This window comes from Rhinopithecus roxellana, chromosome 7 (genome assembly GCF_007565055.1).
Source record: "Rhinopithecus roxellana isolate Shanxi Qingling chromosome 7, ASM756505v1, whole genome shotgun sequence".
Taxonomy (NCBI): domain Eukaryota; kingdom Metazoa; phylum Chordata; class Mammalia; order Primates; family Cercopithecidae; genus Rhinopithecus; species Rhinopithecus roxellana.
The window spans coordinates 86,982,413-86,990,448 of NC_044555.1; the positions used below are offsets into that span (position 1 = coordinate 86,982,413).

The 8,036-nt window shown below is 38.5% G+C and overlaps 1 pseudogene across 1 annotated transcript; it reads right to left on the reverse strand.

Annotated features, from left to right (window-relative positions):
• Positions 1-5,307: 5,307 nt before the first annotated feature.
• Positions 5,308-6,303, reverse strand: LOC104654025 (annotated as a pseudogene). The gene is made up of 2 exons (XR_746765.2): positions 5,899-6,303; positions 5,308-5,577 (listed from the first exon to the last, which is right to left on the reverse strand). The product of XR_746765.2 is annotated as a 40S ribosomal protein S8-like (transcript).
• Between the last annotated feature and the right edge of the window lie 1,733 nt (positions 6,304-8,036).

Genomic DNA, 8,036 nt, shown 5'->3' on the forward strand with positions numbered 1-8,036 from the left:
ACTCAAATGCTTCAGCAGGATTTTTTTGTCCAACTGAAGACGACTAAGTTGGAGATTACATTTCAGGAGCATTGTTTCATATTGTGGCAGATACACTAAATATTCTTTCATATCTGAAGAGATAGCAAAGAAAAGTTACAAAGAGGAACATTTAATGTTTTTGAAGTGCCATAATATGATAATCATTGATGTGAAATTGGGTAAGTTTGCCCTGACTAGCTAAACTTCTTCCCTGCCAGCTGTAAATGCTGCCTCCAGCTGCATTCTTTTCATGAGGAAACTGTTTGAGTTTTGTTCATTTTATCGGACTCATTTTAAAAGCATTTTCAAAATCTTTTCCACTGGTTTGGTTTTGAAGATTTTTTGCATCTGTAATATATTTCTTAGATTTTTTTCTCCAATTAGACTCTTTGAAAAAGAAATGAATGAAAAGTTCCATTTCAGCTTTTCCAAAAGTTTGACTCTGTTTCAGATGGCCTCTTCAACCTCTATGAGAGGTTTGACAACCTAACCCACTTTGAACAATGTCTTCAAACCAGGGAATTAGAGGATTCTCATGTTAGATGTGAAATTCTCAATTAAAAACAAAATAATTGGAGACAAATAAAACTTCCTAGCCTTGTCTGAAAATTATTTAGAAAGTATGCCCTACACTTTTTTGCACTAATGACAACATAGCATATGGCACACAGTAAAAACTATATTAATATTTGACTTAAATTAGTGTTGATCGATTTACCAGATTTTGAATGGTGTTTTCTCCTTGAATTTCCTGATAAAGAAAGTAAAATAATATTTCCTCAATTCTTATAATTAGCAATCTTTGTATATTATATGTATTGTGTACTTATTCTATCAATTACTTGGAGAGGTTAAAATATCTTCAATTATGCTTCTGGATTTGTTTGTTTCCCTTGAGTTCTATCAGTTTTGCTTCATATATTTTTGAAACTCTGTTATTAGGTATATATATATTTTTGGATCATTATACCCTTTTTAGTAGATTGACCCTTTTATTATTATGAAATTACCCTCTATCTCTGGTATTACATCTTATCTTAAAGTCTACTTTGCCATTAATGTAGCAAACCAGACAATGTAGCCACACCAGACTTCTTATGCTTAATGTTTATATACTATATCTTTTTCTATCTTTTAACTTTCAATCTATCTGTGTCATTATATGTAAAGGACATCTTTCTTTTTTTTTTTTTTTTTTTTTTTTTTTTTTTTTTTTTTTTTTTTGAGACGGAGTCTCACTCTGTCGCCGGGGCTGGAGTGCAGTGGCCGGATCTCAGCTCACTGCAAGCTCCGCCTCCCGGGTTCACGCCATTCTCCTGCCTCAGCCTCCCGAGTAGCTGGGACTACAGGCGCCCGCCACCTCGCCCGGCTAGTTTTTTGTATTTTTTAGTAGAGACGGGGTTTCACAGTGTTAGCCAGGATGGTCTCGATCTCCTGACCTCGTGATCCGCCCGTCTCGGCCTCCCAAAGTGCTGGGATTACAGGCTTGAGCCACCGCGCCCGGCCATCTTTCTTTTTTCAGAGGAAATAAAGTTTAATTTTACATCCATAACTTTAAAAATATGTTCTGTTTACCACTGCAGCAGTTGTTAAAAAGGACCTGCCTGAACTCTTCCAGAAAAAAAAATTTAAGAAATATTGTCACCTTCTTGGTACTTTATGTTTTTCATTTATTTATTTATTTTTTGAGACAGGGTCTTACTCTGTTGCCCAGGATGGAGTATGGTAGTGTGATCTTGGCTGACTGCAGCCTCTGCCTCCTGGGCTCACACTATCCTCCCACCTCAGCCTCCTGAGTAGCTGAGGCTACAGGCACACATCACCATGCCTGGCTAATTTTGTTTATTTTTTGTAGAGATGGGGTCTCACTTTGTTACCCAGGCTGGAAAGGACATCTTTTATAAATGGCTTACAGTTGGATCTTGCTTTTTTATCCAGTCTGACAATTTCTGCCTTTTAGTTGGAGTGTTTGGTCCCTTTACATTTAATGTAATTAATGGTATGTTTGGATTTAAGCCTACTATCTTGCTATTTGATTTTTGTCTCATTTGTTCTTTCATCCTTGGTTCGATAATTGTCCTTTGCATTGCAAACTGAATGAGGTGTTCTTAGCCCAAGAACAAAGACTTGGGGAAGAAAATTAAGCATCTAACTGTTCTGTGTTGTTAACTTAGCTAGAGAGGAGGGACTTTTTCACAAATGTTGTAGTTCATGCCTTCAATACTTCAGTGTGCATATAATTCACCCTAGAATCTTGCTAAAATGCAGATTATGACTCAGGAGTTCTTGGGTGGGGCCTGAGTGTCTGTACTGCTAACACATTCACAGGTGATGCCAATGTTGTTGGTCCAAAGCTCTAAATTTGTAGTCAACTTTCATTTTCTCATTGCCCATCCATCGATTCCACCTGTGTCTCAGCAGATCTTGCGGTGAGAATGAGTTGAACCAGTTTTTCAGAACTCTTCACAAAAGTAAGGAGATTGACTTGAAAACAACTTTTAAGAGTTAATAAAAATAGCATTGAGGTAAACACAAACTAGAAAGATGTCCTGGTAAGAATGGGTCAAAGGCACATGAGATTCATTTAAGGAAAGAAAACCAATCTCTTTTGTATGGCATTCAGAAGTAGAGAAAATAAAATATTATTAGAGATTGTTTAGTAAAGAGCTATTCACTTTTTCTTGGTGCAACCTCTGGATGAAATCTATTCCCCAGGATACCAAGAAATATCCTCCACTCAAGATGTTTTGCTTTTTATTGAATTTAGTTGCTTGCTCAAGGATGTAAACATAAACAGACAATGGTACTCTTAATCATTTTAATCCAAGAACCTGTTTGGCCCCTGTCTTCCAATTTTAGAATCTCTTTCAGCAAAGTTCTGATTGTTAAAGATGAAGCGTACTTAGTCTTTTCAAATTGCTACATCCACACAGAAAGAAGTGATGTACTCTTCCCCAGTCTGCTATTGGTGTCTTTAGATGCCCATTTTCACAGATACCATCCAGTGCATTGATAACCATTGATTATTTTATAGGCAAATTCAAGGTTCTTAATTATGAATATGCATTACACAGACAATGAAAGAACCCCAGACAGAAGGACAGCCACCTAACAAAAAGTAACCAAAGTTATAGAAGGGATATAATACAAAACTGATAGCAAATGAAGTCAATGGTTGTTGTTCTCATTTACCTTTATACTGTTGAGGGCTGCTCATGCACATCTCTTCTTTATCAAATGACAGCTAAAAAAGGAAAATTGTGAGAAGTAAATGCTTCTTTCTACCTATTTTTTCTACCCACTACTATTTCTCCTACTATTCTTTTATTCTTTCAGAGCTTGCTTTAGCATAATTATTTGATCAGATTCTTTGTTACTACTTATTTTTATAGATCCAATGGCTACTACAGTGACATGACATAATTGATACTTAATAAATATTTGCTAAATGAATAAATGAGTATATTACATATATGGTAATTCATTATTTAAACCTCTTTGCTACTTTTCCTGACTCACTAAGAAAATGGAAAAAATGTACATTGACATTTAAACACATATGTACACTGTAAAACTGGAATGAGTAGTCAATCTATTTGGTTTTTATTCAGAGTAGGGGATAAAAATGCACTTCTTTTTCTTAATTTTCTGAATACCAAGACCAGTGAAATGATTTCTTATACTGAGCAGAATCTCTTAAATTTATTTGCCTCAAGAAGTAGTTAATCAAGCCAGGCACGGTGGCTCATGCCTGTAATCCCAACACTTTGGAAGGCCGAGGCAGGTGGATCATCTGAGGTCAGGAGTTCAAGACCAGCCTGGTCAACATGGTGAAACCCCATCTCTACTAAAAATACAAAAATTAGCTGTGTGTGGTGGCGCATGCCTGTAATCCCAGCTACTTGGGAGGCTGAGGCAGGAGAATCGCTTGAACCCGGGAGGCGGAGGTTGCAGTGAGCCGAGATCACACCATTGTACTCCAGCCTGGGTGACAAGAGCGAAATTCCGTGTCAAAACAAGCAAACAAACATACAAAAAAAGAAGTAGTTAATCAAATAGAAAAATGTTTTCCTAATTTAAAAATAAAAATTGAATCTTACTTATCTAACTTTGGAACTCCTGGTACTCTGAAGCCTTTACTATTTGTGGTGGACACAGTGATGTGCCATCCTGATTCTGCTTCAGTAAAGGGCTTGTTGTCTCAGCTGTTGGCAGTACTGTTAGCAGTACTGGAGAAGATATGTGGTGTCCAGAAACATAACTTTGAAAGATCAACCTTAGAAATTCTCTCTGAATTATTAAGTCATCCCATCACCAGTCCTGGGGCTCAAGCCTGCTTGCTTTGTGGTCTTCCTTCCCAAAATTATTTCTGTATCTTTTTTTATGATATGCTGATAACTTCAGGTAGACAGGGTTGGGGAGAGGTCTCTATGGTGAGAGTTCTTTCGTTGTCTCCGTGGTGATCCCTACGTAGGTAATAAATCCACAACTTAATTTTATTTCTTATTTTGAATTTTATTTCTTATCTTATCTTACCACTGGCTTCAGCTTTGGAATATGTGTGGGAGAAACTATTGGGGCTCATACAGTAATTTGTGAAGCAGCTTGTGCCAAGCTTCACTGGAGACTTAGTCTCTCTTTTCTATTTCTTTTTCCTTTCTTCAGGAACCCAATGTCCTTATGTGTTTTGTACTCTGTCTCCTCCTGGTTCCTTTATTAAAAAAAACAAAAACTGAAACTAAGGTATAAACAAACGATAAAGCAATGTATTACCTCCTGCAGGAGATGGCTTTTTAAATGGAAACAAGGTAATGAATCTCTCTAATTATGCAATTTTAGGCATTGAAAAACTATGTGAAATAGGGAAGAATGAGAAGATGTTGAGGAACAAGACTTGTGTACTGACTATTCTGTGCCCTATTTTCCCCATCTGTATTATCAACTTCTGAGGGTTGTCGTGTGGGCAAAATGAAATATAACATGTAAAGTGTTTAGAACAGTGTTTGACTTGTCATTTAGCTATTTTTCTATTAATATTTATTTTTACTCGTTAGGACAATTAAGAAAAGTTTCCTTCTGCATTTTTAACTTGAAGTCTGTTTTTTCCCTTTATGGGGAAGGTATAAAACCTTGCTATTCAAACAGTGGTTCATAGACCAGAAGCATAAGCCACAGACAGGAGCTTGTTAGAAGTGTAAAATATCAAACCCCATTCCAGACCCAATAAAGCAGAATCTGTAGTATAGCAAGACTCCCAGGTGATTCTTTTTTTTTTTTTTTTTTTTTAACAGAACAATAAACACCTTTATTACACGGGTGAAGACAAAACAAGGATTTATTTGCCTTTCCGGGCCTTGATTTTCCTAAGATAGAACTCCAACTCTTTGCCCTCTAGCACATAGCCATCTGCTCGGCCACACTGTCTCGGCCTGGAAGCAATGCATGCAAGAAGCTTGCCCTGCTGGAACTGCTCCTCCAGGAGACTGCTGATTTTGGCATTCTTTTTCCTTTCATCATATTTCTTCTGATTTTTTTAGATCGTTTTTTGTTTAAAATCTCTTCTTCCGGCCGGGCGCGGTGGCTCAAGCCTGTAATCCCAGCACTTTGGGAGGCCGAGGCGGGCGGATCACAAGGTCAGGAGATCGAGACCATCCTGGCTAACACGGTGAAACCCCGTCTCTACTAAAAAGTACAAAAAACTAGCCGGGCGAGGTGGCGGGCGCCTGTAGTCCCAGCTACTCGGGAGGCTGAGGCAGGAGAATGGTGTGAACCCGGGAGGCGGAGCTTGCAGTGAGCTGAGATCCGGCCACTGCACTCCAGCTTGGGCGACAGAGCGAGACTCCGTCTCAAAAAAAAAAAAAAAAAAAAAAAAAAAATCTCTTCTTCCTCAGGAGTCAGCTTGGCTCCCTTCTTGCGGCCCAGGGGCAGCGCGTAGTGGGACTCATACCACTGTAGGTACAGTGTGCTGTCGATGAGCACGATGCAATTCTTCACCAGAGTCTTGGTACGGACCAGCTCATTATTAGATGCATTGTAGACAACATCGATGATCCTTGTTTTACGAGTACAACACTCTGAGCCCCAGGAGAAATTCCCTACGTCCAGCCTCAGGGCACAGCATTTCTTGTTACCTCCCCGCACACGGACTGTGTGGATGCGGCGGGGGCCAATCTTGGTGTTGGCACCTGGGTGCCCCAACTCATACTTCTGCTTCTTGTGGTAGGGCTTTCTCTTGCCCCCGGTTTTGCGGCGCTTGTGCCAGTCATCCCGAGAAATGCCCATCGCTCGGCTCTGGCTATATGCATTAAAGTTCGAGCAGTCTTGAATAAGTGTAGTGGTTCAAAACAGAGGCCTTTGAATCAGACAGCCTAGTTCCAATTTACTAGCTTTGGAATCTTGGGCAACTTTCTTAAATTCTCTGAGTCTTAGGTCGTTCATGTGTAAAACCTGGGATAATCACATCTATTTAGTAGGATTGTTGTTAGGATGAAATGGAAAAATATGTAAAGCACTTATTGATGTGCCTGTTGGGCAAATACCAAGTGTGTGATGAATTGTGGCTATAACTGCTCTCAAAAGAAGCTGTGAGCTTTTGATACATGCAATTTCAAGCCCCCAAGGGCAAAGAACTTGATCTTATTCAGTGCAGGATTTTTCATACATTCACATATTTTTAAAGATACACAAGGAATGTTAGGACCATCTTTGACAAATCAAAAGAAAAAAAAAACAGTTAGGTTTATTTGTATTGGACAAATTCTGCTTGTTTGGGCCTTCCACTGCCTTGCTGGGTAAGATATATTCAGGTTAGACACACAAGTGATCAGTTGGCTGTGACATGTGGAAGAAGTACCAGCAGGTCCAGCCAACACATTTGAGTATTTTAGACATAATTCTCTCTGCCAGTGAGAATAGCCAGCTTTTTGGGGGTCTGTGAACCTGAATGTAGTACTTCCAGAAACTTTGGAAACTGGGCTTTGAAGTTTTTGAACTTGGATTGGCAACCACAGGCTCTACATTCTCAAACTCATTTCACATTAATCTCATGGATAAGAGCAGAAGTTCAGGAGCCAAGTCATCAGAGTTCAGACTGCATCATTTGTGAAATAAGAAACATTATAACTCCTCTAATTAAGGATGGCTAGGAGAGTTGAATGAGATAATCTCTGTAAAGAGTTTAGCACATTATCTGCCTCAAAATAACCACTCAATAAAAGTAAGCTTTTGCAAAAAGAACAAAGTTGGAGGCATCACATTACCTGACTTCAAAGTATACTACAAGGCTACAGTAACCAAAACAGCATGGTACTGGTACCAAAACAGAGATATAGACCAATGGAACAGAACAGAAGCCTCAGAAATAACACCACACATCTACAACCGTCTGATCTTTGATAAACCTGACCAAAACAAGCAATGGGGAAAGGATCTCCTATTCAGTAAATGGTGCTGGGAAAACTGGCTAGCCATATGCAGAAAACTGAAACTGGATCCCCTTTCTTACAAATTATATAAAAATTAACTCAAGATGGATTAAAGACTTAAATGTAAACCTAAGACCATAAAAACCCTAGAAGAAAACCTAGGCAATACCATTCAGGACATTGGCATGGACACAGACTTCATGATGAAAATGCCAAAAGCAATTGCAACAAAAGCCAAAATTGACAAATGGGATCTAATTAAACTAAAGAGCTTCTGCACAGCAAAAGAAACTATCATCAGAGTGAACAGGCAGCCTACAGAATGGGAGAAATTTTTTTCCATCTACCCATCTGACAAAGGTCTAATATGCAAAATTTACAAGGAACTTAAACATATTTACAAGAAAAAAACAAACAACCCCATCAAAAAGTGGGCAAAGGATATGAACAGACACTTCTCAAAAGAAGAAAGTTATGCAGCCAAAAAATATTTGAAAAAGCTCAACATCACTGATCATCAGAAAAATAAATGCAAATCAAAACTACAATGAGGTACCATCTCATTCCAGTCAGAATGGCAATTATTAAAAA